At 45.4% G+C, this 15390-nt stretch overlaps 1 pseudogene; it reads left to right on the top strand.

Annotated features, from left to right (window-relative positions):
- The first annotated feature begins 5819 nt into the window (after positions 1–5819).
- Positions 5820–13006, top strand: LOC133410733 (NXPE family member 3-like; annotated as a pseudogene).
- The last annotated feature ends 2384 nt before the right edge of the window (positions 13007–15390 follow it).

Genomic DNA, 15390 nt, shown 5'->3' with positions numbered 1-15390 from the left:
GGCAAGGCGGATGTCTTTTGCGGGATCGGCGAATTATGACATTAAAGCCGATCACCATAAAATGCTAATTATCGGCGATACCGATCGAGCGGATCTGATCGGTGTAGTCTAATTTTACTCAAGCCAAGAGAATGAAAATCCTGCAAGACTGCTATAAGACCTAGTCCAGTGTGACAGAGGTTTCGCCCTGGTGTGGGCACTTTAGAGCGCCTTGATGCGGTGCGGAACGTCCCCACGAAGACCCGATGTGATGCCTCTGGAGGCTTTAAGCGGATATTCTTTCTCGGCTCAACGATGTAGAGATGTGTAGGCGTAAAAAAAAAAAAAAGATGCTAGACGAAGTAGCATTCATTTGAAGTGGTCGTATTTGATTGACAGTTGAGCGGGGTGTGGTTTGAGCGCACTTTGCGGACACGTCCACAGAATTGAATAGTGGAGAGAACGGTTAGATTTTTCACAATTTTGAAGCCAAATTTCATAGACTGTACTTGCCGATTTATTTAATCACTCAAATTTGGCACTGTTGTCTGTGGTGTGTCAAATTTAGAAGACATTTTTAGTTTCGCTTTACAGAGACATTAAATGCTCATTTTATATACTTATTGACTTGTTATTGCCTTTTAATCAATATTTACAACCCCAGTTCCAATGAAGTTGGGACGTTGTGTTAAAAATAAATAAAAACAGAATACAATGATTTGCAAATCATGTTCAACCTATATTTAATTGAATACACTACAAAGATAAGATATTTCATGTTCAAACTGATAAACTTGATTGTTTTTAGCAAATAATCACAACTTTTCTCTGGGCACTCCGGTTTACTCCCACCTCCCCAAAACATGCATGATAGATTGATTGACAACTCTAAATTGCCCGTAGGCGTGTCTGTGACTGCGAATGGTTGTTTGTTTGTATGTGCCCTGCGATTGGCTGGCAACCAGTTCAGGGTGTACCCCGCCTCCTGCCCGATGATAAGTGAGAAAGGCTCCAGCACGCCCGCGACCCTAGTGAGGAGAAGCGGCTCAGAAAATGGATGGATGGATAGGCAATGTCCCAACTTCATTGGAATTGGGCTTGCACGTCATGGTACAGTGTGCAGAACAACAGCTCAGGGTTGTCCCCCCCCCCCACAGTCAACTGCAAGGAAATTTCTGAAGTCTCTCGGTCTACAGGTCAGTGGTATTTGCCAGCTTTTTTGGAACGTGTTGCAGCCATAAAATTCTAAGTTAATGATTATTTGCTAAAAACAATCAAGTTTATCAGTTTGAACATTAAATATCTTGTCTTTGTCGTGTATTCAATTAAATATACGTTGAACTTGATTTGCAAATCATTGTATTCTGTTTTTATTTATGTTTAACACAACAGTCCCAACTTTATTGCAATTGGGGTTGTACAATATGTACATTATTTGTATTAACATAAAAAAAGCTGTGAACGTAGCAAGGCCACGGTAAGTGAATAGTAGGATAGAAAGCCTTTTATTGTCACTATACACTTGCAGAATGAGATTGAAAGTGCGGAACGCTGAATTTTGAATTAGTTGTCACTGATGTTGATTTTACATGAGCAAATGTACACAAGTGCGGAGGGAAGGAAGTGTCATCTTACACAACATATTTGTTTTTGTCTGACTTTATCCTCTTTTGGATGAAGTTAGTGGCATGATCTGTATTTTTGTTCAGTACTTAGGGTTTTATGCATCATGATGTACCAATATTTTTTGTTTTTCGTAGCTGTGTGCTCATGTCTTTGTCTCCTCCTGTTCTTGTCATCAATGCTCCCCTTGTCTATCAGCCTATCAGCTCTCCCCAACCACTCTTGTCCAGGTGTGCCTCATTGTCTCGTCAGTATGTTTGTACTGTATTTAGTTCCCTGTTTTTTTCATTCAGTCGGTCTCTGACCATTGCCCGTGTCGAAAGGTGCGGCATGTCCTGCTGTACGTGGTAGTGACTGATTCTATTCTCTGTTTCCCCTTATCTCATGAGTTTTGAAATTAAAATTTTTTTTATCAGATCTGTGGTTGCTAGCAAATATACGTAACTTTCGAACCAGTGTGTTTTCTGAAACATTTGGGAGAAAGTGTTGGATACACGGGCACAGTTAGAGCCGGGCCGCGGTGACAACAATTTACCCATCGACAATCGCGTCTTCAACCTGGACACTGGCCATCCTCATAATGGGAAAAGCGGCATGTACAGGAAGCAGGTAAAGACTTCCCGTCGACAAATATTTTTTTGGGGTACTAAGCCACCCCCCTCTCCTTGAGCCGTCACCTTATCGTGGTGGAGGGGTTTGCTTGTCCCAATGATCCTAGGAGCTAAATTGTCTGGGGCTTCACGCCCCCGGTAGGCGTGAAGCTCACCTAGGACCTGGAAAACAGGACCAGACAAAGCACGGCTCCAAAAACCCCTATGACGAACAAAATAAATGGATATATGATTCCCTTTCCCGGACGTGGGTCACCGGGGCCCCTCTCTGGAGCCAGGCCTGGAGGTGGGGCTCGAAGGCGAGCACCTGGTGGCCGGACCTGCACCCATGGGGCCCGGCTGGTATGTGAGGTCGAGAAGTTCCGACTAGATCTAGTCGGACTCGCCTCCACACACAGCTTGGGCTCTGGTATCAGTCCTCTCGAGAGGGGATGGACTCTCTTCCACTCTGGAGTTGTCCACGGTGAGAGGCGTCGAGCAGGTGTGGGTATACTTATTGCCCCCCGGCTCGGCGCATGTACGTTGGGGTTCACCCCGGTGGACAAGAGGGTAGCCTCCCTCCGCCTTCGGGTGGGAGGACGGGTCCTGACTGTTGTTTGTGCCTATGCAACAAACAGCAGTTCAGAGTACCCACCCTTTTTGGAGTCCTTGGATGGGGTGCTGGAGAGCGCTCCTGCTGGGGACTCCATCCTTCTGCTGGGGGACTTCAATACTCATGTGGACAATGACAGTGAGACCTGGAAGGGCGTGTTTGGGAGGAACGGCCCCCCCGATCAGAACCCGAGTAGTGTTCTGTTATTGGACTTCTGAGCTCACCATGGATTGTCCATAACGAACACCATGTTCAAGCATAAGGGTTGTCCACGCGTGCACTTGGCACCAGGACACCCTAGGTCGCCGTCCGTGTCATCGGACTTGCGACCGCATGTCTTGGACGCTTGGGTGAAGAGAGGGGCAGAGCTGTCAACTGATCACCACCTGGTAGTGAGTTGGCTCCGATGGTGGGGGAAGATACTGGTCCGACCTGGAAGGCCCAAACGTATTGTGATGGTCTGCTGGGAACGTCTGGCAGAATCCCCTGTCAGAAGGAGTTTCAACTCCCACCTCCGGCAGAACTTCACCCACGTCTCACCCATTGAGTCCGAGTGGAACATGTTCCGCGCCTCCATTCCTCAGGCGGCCGACTGGAGCTGTGGCCGTAAGGTAGTTGGTGCCTGTTTTGGCGGAAATCCCCAAAACCGTTGGTGGACACCAGCGGTGAGGGATGCCGTCAAGCTGAAGAAGGAGTCCTATCAGGCCTTTTTGGACTGTGGGACTCCTGAGGCAGCTGATGGGTACCGCCAAGTGGAATGCGACTTTGGTGGTCGCTGAGGAAAAAACCCGGGCGTGGGAGGAGTTTGGTGAGGCCATGGAGAATGACTTCCGGACGGCTTCGAGGAAATTCTGGTCCACCATCCGGCGTCTCAGGAGGGGGAAGCAGTGCACCATCAACACTGTGTATAGTGGGGATGGGGCGCTGTTGACCTCGACTTGGGACATTGTGAATTGGTGGGGAGAATACTTCGAAGACCTCCTCAATTCCACCGACACGCCTTCCCATGAGGAAGCAGAGTCTGGGTTCTCTAAGGCGGGCTCTCCTATCTCTGGGGTTGAGGTCACCGAGGTGGTTAAAAAGCTCCTCGGTGGCAAGGCCCCGGGGGTGGATGAGGTTCGCCCGGAGTTCTTAAAGGCTCTGGATGTTGTAGGGCTGTCCTGGTTGACACGCCTCTGCAACATCGCGTGGACATCGGGGACAGTGCCTCTGCATTGGCAGACTGGGGTGGTGGTCCCCCTTTTTAAGAAGGGGGACCGCAGGGTGTGTTCCAACTACAGGGGGATCACACTCCTCAGCCTCCCTGGTAAGGTCTATTCAGGGGCGCTGGAGAGGAGGGTTCATCGGGAAGTCGAATCTCTGGAGATCCAGGAGGAGCAGTGTCGTTTTCGTCCTGGCCGTGGAAGAGTGGACCAGCTCTACACCCTCGGCAGGGTCCTTGAGGGTGCATGGGACCTCTTCTTCATGTGTTTTGTGGACTTGGAGAAGGCGTTCGACTGTGTCCCTCGGGAGTCCTATGGGGGGTGCTTAGGGAGTATGGGGTACCTGATACGGGCTGTTCGGCCGGAGTCCGAGTTTGGTCCGCATATGCGGCAGTAAGTCGGACTCGTTTCCGGTGAGGGTTGGACTCTGCCAAGGCTGTCCTTTGTCACCGATTCTGATTCTAACTTTTATGGACAGAATTTCTAGGCGCAGCCAAGGCATAGAGGGGGTCCGGTTTGGTGGCCTCAGTATTGGATCTCTGCTTTTTGCAGATGATGTGGTTCTGCTGGGTTCATCAGGCCGTGATCTCCAACTCTCACAGCAGCGATTCGCAGCTGAGTGTGAAGCGGCTGGGATGAGAATCAGCACCTCCAAATCTGAGACCATGGTCCTCAGTCGGAAAAGGGTGGCATGCCCTCTACAGCTCGGGGCTGAGATCCTGCCCCAAGTGGAGGAGTTAAAGTATCTCGGGGTGGCGTGTTCACGAGTGAGGGAAGAATGGAACGGGAGATTGACAGGCGGATAGTTGCAGCGTCTGCAGTGATGCGACCTTTGTATCGGTCTGTTGTGGTGAAGAAGGAGCAAGGCAGAAAGGCGAAGCTCTCGATTTACCGGTCGATTTACGTTCCTACCCTCACCTATGGTCACGAGCTGTGGGTCGTGACCGAAAGAACAAGATCCCGGATACAAGCGGCTGAAATGAGTTTGCTCCGCAGGGTGTCCGGGCTCTCCCTTAGAGAGAGGGTGAGAAGCTCGGTCATCCGGGAGGGCCTCAGAGTAGAGCCGCTGCTCCTCCGCATTGAGAGGAGCCAGATGAGGTGGCTCGGGCATCTGTTTAGGATGCCTCCCGGATGCCTCCCCGGTGAGGTGTTCCGGGCACGTCCCACCGGGAGGAGATCCCGGGGACGACCCAGGATACACTGGAGAGAGTACGTCTCTCGGCTTGCCTGGGAACACCTTGGGATCCCCTTGGAAGAGCTAGAGGAAGTGGCTGGGGAGAGTCTGGGCTTCCCAGCTGAGGCTGCTGCCCCCGGTTCAGGGTGAACAGGCTCACATTTCACACCAAGTAAGTCAATTTGGGACTGCATGGAGACGAGATCATAATAACGCATAATCATCATAATCATAATAGTAAAATCATCATAAAAACCTTTGAACATTTGCTTTTGGTGGTTTCTTTTTATTGCAAAATGCTGAATTAGCTCTAACGTGAACAAACGACTTTCGCCTCTGACGGCATGCGTTCAAGAACAGCCAGTAAAGTAGGACATTTCAAACTCAGATGGACAAAACACCAATAAATTAAACATAATTGCAACAAGCACGCAAACAACCTGACCATCGATTGACATTTGAATCTGTATTTGCGTATCCTTTATGAGAGTTAATCTTCATAACCAGTTTAATGTTTAATTATTTTCCTGCTTTTGTGGCCTTCGAGAGGCCCTGCCTAGTGGGCGACTTGTCATCAGGTTACTTCCTTGACATCTACATGACTGCAGATACTCAACCAGGTCAAAGTCACACTCACCATGTCCCGAAATGTTTGGAAATATATCCTCAGCATTCTCACCTTATTCGGCCTCATCTTCCTGCTGCGCAACATCACCACTGAGCAGGTGAGAGAAATTGATCTTTTTTGTTTTTTTTTTAAAAGTCTAGTCTACATAAGTTTACATAACCTGGCAGAATTTGTCAAATGTGTACTATTCTTTTAAAGAAAACATGAGTGATCAGGAAAAACACGTTTATTTTATTTTGAATAGGATTCAAATTAAACTATAAGACGTTTTTCTTTCAGACATGCACAATTTGTGGCAGTCCAAGCTTGAATGGTGCCCCCCCCCAACACACCCGCATACTGATAAAAACACATTAATGTGGAACTTATTTCTTCTCATTTTTTTCTTTAAAATACATAGAATTATTTTCTTTGAAATATATTGGATTATAAACCAATTCGAATATGGCAACAGCAAAGAATAATTAGAATTAAGGTAACAAAATAATCTTAATTATTGGACTTACATACAATTATTACAAGCTCAAGAGAACCTAATTGCATCAGTTATCCTATTCCAACTATGATAACTTTGTTTCATGATAAAAAAACGGATTGATTTGTTTATTTAAAAGAATCCCCTTTTGCTGAATGCCAATCGCATCACCTCTTCTCCGAAATACGTTACATAAAAAAATACAATAGTTCCAGTCAAACCTGCTTTGTTTAAATTCCTCGGTGTAAAATTTGCCTGCAGTATACGGCTAACGTTAACGACATCGATATACCAAAATACTGGAATAATGAATATCTGAGATCTTTAAAAAATATGGCTTTACTGAACTTTTAAAACAGAAGGATTATAAAAGCAAAACACATGCTCCATTCCTCGACGCAATTTTTGCTAAGGGAGCACGACTTGCACTGTACAACACCACGCTCTAATGTAGAAACTCTCTCTTTAGTACCTAATACATCTAAATAATGGAGGATGACATGTTTTTTTTTTTTTTTTTTTTTGCCACTAAATCTGTTGAATTCCGTCGAGACATTCTGCATGTGCATATCATTCCATCTCTTCAGAAGTGGAGGAACCAAATACTGGCACCACCGTACAAGGGCCAAAACCGGATCCAGTCGTCAAACCTCTCTGGGAGCCTCCCAACATTTCACCGCAGTTCGCAGCTTTTGTCCACATCTGGGCCAGCCGGCGTCACCTGAAGAAGAGCTGGAGGAACGCAACCTGTTGGACTCCATCGATTGGCCCCAGCCGCCCTCTGGCTCCGCACCGCCCGCCCTGACCCAGACGAGTGACCCGGCCCATAGCCTGTTTAAAATCGTCCCCTCCCAAAACGGACAGCGTTGGTACGTGGGCGACCAGTTGGAAGTACAAGTTCACCTGCACGACTTCAAGGGCCGACCCAAGCGCTACGGCGGAGATTTTCTGTTGGCTCGGTTGCACTCCCCAAAATACAAGGCGGGCGTGGCCGGGCAGGTGCTGGACCACAAGAACGGACTTTATTCCGCTCGATTCCCGCTTCTGTGGGAGGGCTCGGCTCAGGTCGAGGTCACCATGGTGCACTCGAGCGAGGCCGTCGCCGTGCTGCGGCGGCTGAGGGAGAAGCGGCCCGATCGGGTGTACTTCTTCAGCTTCTTTCGCCAAGGCAATCATTCTGAGAAGATGGAGTGCAACGTGTGCCTGCCGCAAGACAAGGGGCCGCTGTGCAACTTCACGGACCCTCAGTCCGGCGATCAATGGTTCTGCTACAAGCCCAAAATGCTCAGCTGCGACGCCAGATACAGCCATAGCATGGGAGGCTACGCCAAAAACCTCATCACCGAAAAGGAAGCTTTGCTTTTTAAAAGGTTTGTACACTCAGTGATTGATTAACATGAGCTATTCCAAAAGTAGTTCAAACAGAACAAGCTGTTGAGGATATTGAACTGTTCACCCCTAAAATTGTCCAAATAGAACTTGGTTTCATCCCCGTATGACCTTCTGTTTGAAAAGCTTTTTCAAAAAGAACAATCTGTGGACGCCAAAACTTGGTTTGAGTACTTTCCAATGTCATCGAAACATACGTGAGATACTATTAGAAAGCTCCTAGGTCCTAGAATAGCATACACAAACCACAATAAGACCCCTCCATTGGACTCCAAAATCTTAAAAATCTCCCCAAAATCCCCAAACCACCAAATTCATGGTTCTGGACAAATGTACTACGCTTCTCTTGCAAAAATATATCTCATATCTCTGCAAATAATACAATAAAAGTGTCAGTTGTTGCCACACATGCATCTAGGTACAGGTAGCATGTGCAGATCAGAACAGCTTTAATGCAAGAGTTAGCTGAATAGCTAATTTGCATGTGTGGTTCAGTACTTGATTTCTTTTGGTTTTATTTGCTTGATTGGTTATTGTTTGCATATTTGCATTAATTCGTACTGTTTTTGATTTGGTACTTCTCCACAGGGTAGAATGTAGGGTTGGGTGATAATAAAGATTTTTTAAAAAATAAAATCATATATTATTTCTCCCCTAAAAATCCATTTTTACCCATTCAATAAAAGGAAAAAGCAAAAAAAAAAACCTTGCCTAATCCTTTTTAATTCAACACATTTTCAACTATTTATTTTACGCTGCTTTAATGTTTGCTGAACTTCTGGATGCTCTGATTGTGAGGTCACACCACCTGCAGTTGTCGGGTGAAAGAGGATGTAGGCTGTAACTTGACGGGGGGAAAAAACAAACCAGAACCGTGTGAAGTGCGCAACTGATTTGGACACAAGATTTAGGATCCAGATTTGATTTAATTTATAAGCTGCTACCACCGGTATGTGGATAAATAACTGTTTTTGCAAGGTATAAAGGGCTAGCAGTTTGCAACGTTCAGCGCGATGGACTCTATGATTGCCTTCCTTTGTTGTCGTATGCAAAATTATGAAAATGATTCCTTTCATGTCCACAGTTCTCCTTGTGGTTGCAATAGATTAGAACAATACCAGTATTTTGTACCTTTTCCAAATGACTGATTAACCATCCGTCCTTTGTAAAGTACTGTTGCTACTTCGTTTTAAAGTGTAAACATCTATGGAAGCCGATAAGAAAAAAAAATAAAATAATAAATCAACATTTGAAGTGTGCCCCAGAAATTCGGACGAATGAAATAAATTCGTTAATCGCCCCGGGCCCTTGTAGAAAGACTAGAATTGACCTGCCGTTTAAAAGTTAGTTCAAACTGAACTTTCCCAGTTGGCGTGCTTCCTGCTGTCAGATAAGAAAGGGGGTGAGGCTTTGAGGGTGTGGCTGGAACTGTTGCATCCATAAAACTGTTTTGTCTGACCCTTTTATCACTGTACTCCTGTCCTTTAGCCTAAAATTGTCTGAAGAAATGTGTTCTCCTCATACCTTTCGTTCTAAGTCATTACAAAACTTAACAATCCCTTGACCCCCAAAGCCTCCAAAAGCCTGATTGAGGTACTTCCCCGTTTCATAAAAAGGAAGTTGAACGGCAAAATCTGTGGCCATTGGAACGCTCAATCCTGAAAACCATAAAGCTGTGGTGTCAAAGATACGCCCCGCGGGCCAAAAACCGGTCTGCTAGAGGGTACAATGAGATGAATTTGAAAGTGAAAAAATACAAACGATATTGTAGTGATGGGAACTAAGGATCACTTTGAGAATTGTTATGCGCCTGTAAAAAATTGAATGGTAAAAATAACTCTGTCTTTATCAGTTGACTCTATTTTACATTGCAATACTATATTTTTCAGGACCAAATACAGTCACTAAGCACACATCTGAGGTTGTTTTGTAAAATTATTAAAAACATTTCATTAGATACAAAGATTCTCCTCATGAATTTGATGTGTTTGCATTCAAACAAAGGGGGAAAAAAAACATATATATTTTTTTTATTATGTCAGGTATGGGTAGGAATTTAGTGGCTCTGCCCCTTTGACATCAAATTAGGCTTTATGTGGCCTCTGAACTACAATGAGTTTGAGTTTCAATTCAAACGTTATCTGCTGATGCGCACAAAACGTTGATAGGTACTTCCTGAATGATAACACTTGGCTCGTTCTTGCGTGATCTTCATTTTTTTTTCACAATTTTGTGCAAGAGTAACCTAATGCGTGCCTCGAGTGCCGGTGATTGTATCTCATTGTTGCTATTCCTGCTGCAACCTTTGTAATCTACTTTTTTAACATCAGAGGCAAGAACGTCAAGGTTGCCATCCAAGCTTCCACAACAGACGCCATCAACGTGCTGCCTGCGAGGAACGGTACTGCGGACCTTTAAATGAATGACCTTTACTTTTTTTTTTTTTTTTTTTTTTTTTGCGGGGGTGGAGGGGTGACAATTTATTCACGTGATTGTGTCTGTTGTCAATGTAGGCAGCAGCAGTCAAAAACCGGATCCCGTGAAGCTGGCGACGTCTGGGTACTACTACCAGGACTCATGGAGGCCATTGGGGGGCGTCACCATGCGGCAGTTTGACACGGCGTCCGCCATCACTCAATGTTTGACCAACAAGTTGGTCTACATGTACGGCGACTCCACCTTGCGTCAGTGGTTCGAATATCTCCTCACTGTGCTTCCAGGTGAGCGCTTCCGTTTCATAGCGATGCGGCGGCTTGGCTCGGGTGGTGGAAAAACGGTCACACTCGGTTTTTAAGTGACTACAGATGTTTAAAAAAGACTAGAAAGCACCGAGTCTCTCGAGCCCCGGCCCCCTACTACTGCTGGCTGGCTTGGCGAGAGCCGAGCATGAAAACAAGCTAGACAAGATTGACTTGACTCGACTTGCCATTGTTTTCGATAACTTGACACCGAACACCGAATGCGGAAGTGACGTGTGCACGGAGCCTGTTTTAAACCATGTCCGTTTTGGCACAACGAGGGGGGGAAAAAAAAAACCTTGCACAGAAAATAGTTTCCCTCTCAATTAACTTGCATCGTGTTCGTACTCAGAAGGAAAATAAAAATCACTCAGCACAGCTTTAAAGCAAGCAGTGGCGTGTAGAGGTCGGGTGATGCCCGGGGTCAAGTCCTTGATTTTATGACACCCCGTCCTCCCCAACACTCAAGTATAAGGCCGAGTGTTGTGAACCCCAACATATTCATGGTTCGGCATTGCTGAAATTGCAATTGTTTTGGGGAACCTTCCCTCCATTATGCGCTGAAAAACGTACCTTTTTGCTGTTTGTGTGCTCAGGCCAAACCCATGTCTAATATAAAAATAGTGGTTTGGCGCCATCTGCTGACATCTTGATGCCTAGCCAATGGAACTGAGGCGAGGAACTATATTTCTTCAGGCCATAGCCTTGTTTAAAAGAAAAACATGATTGGCTGCCATCTTGTGGCATCTATAGAAATTAAAACCCTTTTTGGATGGCTGTCAAATACTCGCAGGTTTTCGCTATTCGCAGATCATTTTTCCTGAGGCAACAGGGAGTGCAGTCTTATCACCTTGACAGACTATATATAATATATAATATATTCTTTCAAGACTGTTGAAAGAAGAGACTGCCAACCTCAAGACTGTTGAGGTTGGCTGTAATTGGGGCTGTGTTGTATGTCCTTCCAATAATACCACACGATTTCAGTGCATATAGTGTATTTTGTTCATGTCGTAGAAGTAATGTATATAATTCCTATCCATCCATCCATCCATCCATTTCCTCGACTCACTTCAGCACCATGATACCACAGTTTGGCGCCAAAGCATCCATCCATCCATCCGTCCATTTTCTGAGCCGCTTCTCCTCACGAGGGTCGCGGGCGTGCTGGAGCCTATCCCAGCTGTCATCGGGCAGGAGGCGGGGTCCACCCTGAACTGTTTGCCAGCCAATCGCAGGGCACGTAGAAACAAACAACCACCCGCACTCACATTCACACCTACGGGCAATTTAGAGTCTCCAATTAATGCATGTTTTTGGGATGTGGGAGGAAACCGGAGTGCCCGGAGAAAACCCACGCAGGCACGGGGAGAACATGCAAACTCCACACAGGCGGGGCCAGGGATTGGCCGCCATATAATTCCTATATTACACAGATATTTAGTGTATATAGTGACTCTGGATGAATCACACAGTCGTCACACACAGTTTCAGTGCTTGTGCCCACGTCTGAGTGTTTTTGTTGAAAGATGCCGCACCCCTTGCTGCTCCTGACCACTTGTTTCCGCTTATGCCGCTTCATTGTATTTTGCTCTGCAGACATGAAGAAACTCAATCTGAAGAATCCCAAAAAGTCGGGGCCCTTTATGGCGGTGGACAGCACCCGCAACATTCTGCTCGAGTACCGCTTCCACGGCTCACCCATCCGCATCGAGCCCGTCATGGTCAGCGAGTTGCGCTACGTCGCCAACGAGCTGGACGGCCTGAGCGGCGGTCCCAACACGGTGGTGGTGCTCGGCATCTGGGCTCACTTTAGCACCTTTCCCGTGGAGGTGTACATCCACCGCCTCCGGCATATCCGCAAGGCGGTGGCGCGACTCCTGGATCGGGCGCGGGAGACGGTGGTGGTGATCCGTACGGCCAACCCTCAGGAACCGGGACGAGCCGGCAACGTGTACAACAGCGACTGGTTGATGCTGCAGCAGGACGCGGTGCTGCGCAGCATGTTCAAGGGTCTCGACGTCATGTTGGTGGATGCCTGGCAGATGTGTTTGGCGCACCGCCTACCTCACAACCTGCACCCTTCTAGGGCCATTGTCAAGGACATGGTAGACATGATGTTGTCCTACGTTTGCTGAAATGGGACCAGGAACTAGGCCTGTCATGATAAAAATTTTTTTAGGACGAGATATTTTCCCAAAAACTATCACGATCAACGATGGTATCATTGTTGTTTTTACGCCTATGAAATCATGAAAAATAAGGCCCGCCTCGAGCTGCACGACTGTGTTGCTGCTCGGCCGAAGGCGCTGAAGACGAGCCCCTCATCTGTCAATCAAATATGTTCGGTGTGGTCAACCTCTGACTGAATAACATGTGCTGCTGAGGTTATTCTTAAACAGTTAATTAACTTTCCGGTGTGTGTGTTTTAATTGGGGACTAACACACACGACAACTCGGAGCGAGGCGCTATTGTCAGCGAGCTGTTCAGCTCCTTAGCTCACGGGCTAGCGAACATATCAAACAGTTAACTTTTCCTTAAGTGTCTCCGTTGTGTGGATTTACACGCGCCACATGGAGCATTACATCTGTGGAGTATTGGAAGGCGCCAAAGCCGGTCTGCCGGCATTCCACGAGCCCGCTGGTGGCTAATGACACAGCTGTCCAACCCGCCGTCGGCTCACCGCAGCAATGACAATTTATCAAGTCCACCAAAACGATCACGTCCATTTATTTATTGAACAATAAGTTGATATAGTAATTATCGTTACAGGCCTAGGTAGCGCGCTAACATTTGAATTGGAGTTGATGACATGATGTTCATTTAACATTTACCGTGTACATTCAATGGCTTATGATCATGTCTTTGTTGGTTTAAGATTGTTTTATCACAGTGGTTAAAGGGCAATTACACTTCGTGGCTGTAGGGGGAGCCGTGGAGCTAAAAAAAAACCTATGCATGTGCATCGAATTGAGCGAGACAAGTAAAACAGTCATTATATCCCCTCGCAGCTGTGTTGCAGCCGCTTACATTTGTTATTGAACCACTCAAGCGTGTGTCCCACTTGCAGGCCAAGCTGACGATTGACTTTGGACGTTGGCAATGAAACTTGAGTCGTTTCTCTGAGTGCAGCTCGCCGTCAGAGTTCAGCGCACATCGCTTCATCACTTTGGGGCCTGAGAGAGATTTTGGCTGCAGGGACCTCACGAGGCTGACAAACATGTAAGCGCTTGATGAACTGAAAAGGAAAGCGGGAGAGGAAGTGGATGGAAATGCATCCAATCACATTTCCTGTTGAAATACAGCAGTTAAGGGCCACTTGTGAGGACATGATTATTTCTACATGCATGCGGAATAAGACATCAGACCATATAAAAGAGTAAAAAAAAACAAAAACAAAAAAACAGGGGAAATCTGTTTTCAAAACAAAAACTTTGTGACTTTTAATAGTGTCCTGCTGTTTAGTGTCCTGCATTCTCCCATGCAGGTAATTGACGCGCACACAAAAAAAAAAAAAACAGGTTGTAATATCCTAGACATGACACAAGACCACAGCAAAGCACTTTTTTTTTTTTTTTTTTTTTCCTTTTCGATTTTAAAAAAGCTTTGGCGTGACTACAGGCACCGAGATGCCACTAGATAGCAGCAAAACAATATTTTCAAACACAGTAACACCTCTCAGTCTGTGTAATTTTTTTTTAAAGGCAAACTTTTTGCTACATCTCGTGCATCGGCCCTCATTAGATTGTGTAAGTTCACTTAATGTTTGTGTTCGTTTTTGCGTGGCTCACACAGCTGTTAACCAGTGCCTCTTAATAGATTGCAGTTTGGTTTTAAAGGTCACGGTTAAATCGTAATGCTCTGTTTATCGTGACATTTGTCTATGAAAGGTTGCTATTTGCATGCTTTCAAACTAAGTATGTTTACTCACCCTGTACACAAAAGCCAAAACACATGAGTCACCGTGGCATTAACATTGGAACACGTGCTGTAAAAAAAGAAAAGAAAAAGCCCGTCGCCACCACCATCACCTTTGCTTAAAGTGTCACCGAAGGTCAAACTGTGTGCATGATCTTTACTATTCCGACTCCGAAAAATGTGAGGGGAAAATGTGTGGAGAAATCGCACTAAAGCTGTGAATAAAAAATGAAAATGAAGACAAACTACAAATAAACAAACATTGCTAATGGGACTTAAAAGATAGAATAGCATAATAGCATAACGCATACAAAAGAAAGCTCTTTATTATTTTTATTGATTGCATGATTATTTTACATTTGCAATCTTCACTCTACTGTAACCGGAATCTCCGATGCCAATTACAGTAAGATCCCAGTGGTCGTTTTATTAGGTACACCTACACACTCTAATAAGGTCAAATATCTATTTCAAGAAATTCATTCAAAAATATGTTTATTGTTGTAGAGGTAGTTTGCAGCGGTGTAGAGCTGCACCACTGCAAAATGCAACCTCATGAATAAAGGTGCTGTTTTTTTTTTTTTTTTTTTTTTGGCCTAATGTTGCCATTTTGTAACCAACTATAGGGTTTTAATAGAATAGTAGTTCAGTGGGTAAGTACCACGTTCCTCGCTAAATATAGTCGTTATTGTTTTTGTGGACAGATATCGCACTTTTGCAGATTTCATTCATCAAACAAATTTGCGAGTAAATTGGGACGAGATCATCATTCATCAAATTTTTTTGCGTGGAGTTCGCATATTGTGTGTTTTCTGCGGGTACTACAGCTTGCTTACGCCCACATTCCAAAAACATGCACGTCAGGTTCATTGACTCATTTGTAAGTATTCAAAGGGCAAGAAGATGTCACTACAACCAACATTTCATCTCCAGAAAAACTCAACCTGACGCAGTTTTTCTCAAACTTTTTACTCCACCAAGTACCACCTTAAAAAAAAAAAAACAAAAAAAAAATTAAAATACCGGAAAGTGGTATTCTTAAATATTCGTCAAAAACAAC

Source organism: Phycodurus eques, chromosome 12 (assembly GCF_024500275.1).
Source record: "Phycodurus eques isolate BA_2022a chromosome 12, UOR_Pequ_1.1, whole genome shotgun sequence".
Classification (NCBI taxonomy): Eukaryota; Metazoa; Chordata; class Actinopteri; order Syngnathiformes; family Syngnathidae; genus Phycodurus; species Phycodurus eques.
Note: the sequence above shows the minus strand (reverse complement) of the source record. Positions and strands in the feature narration are given on the sequence as shown.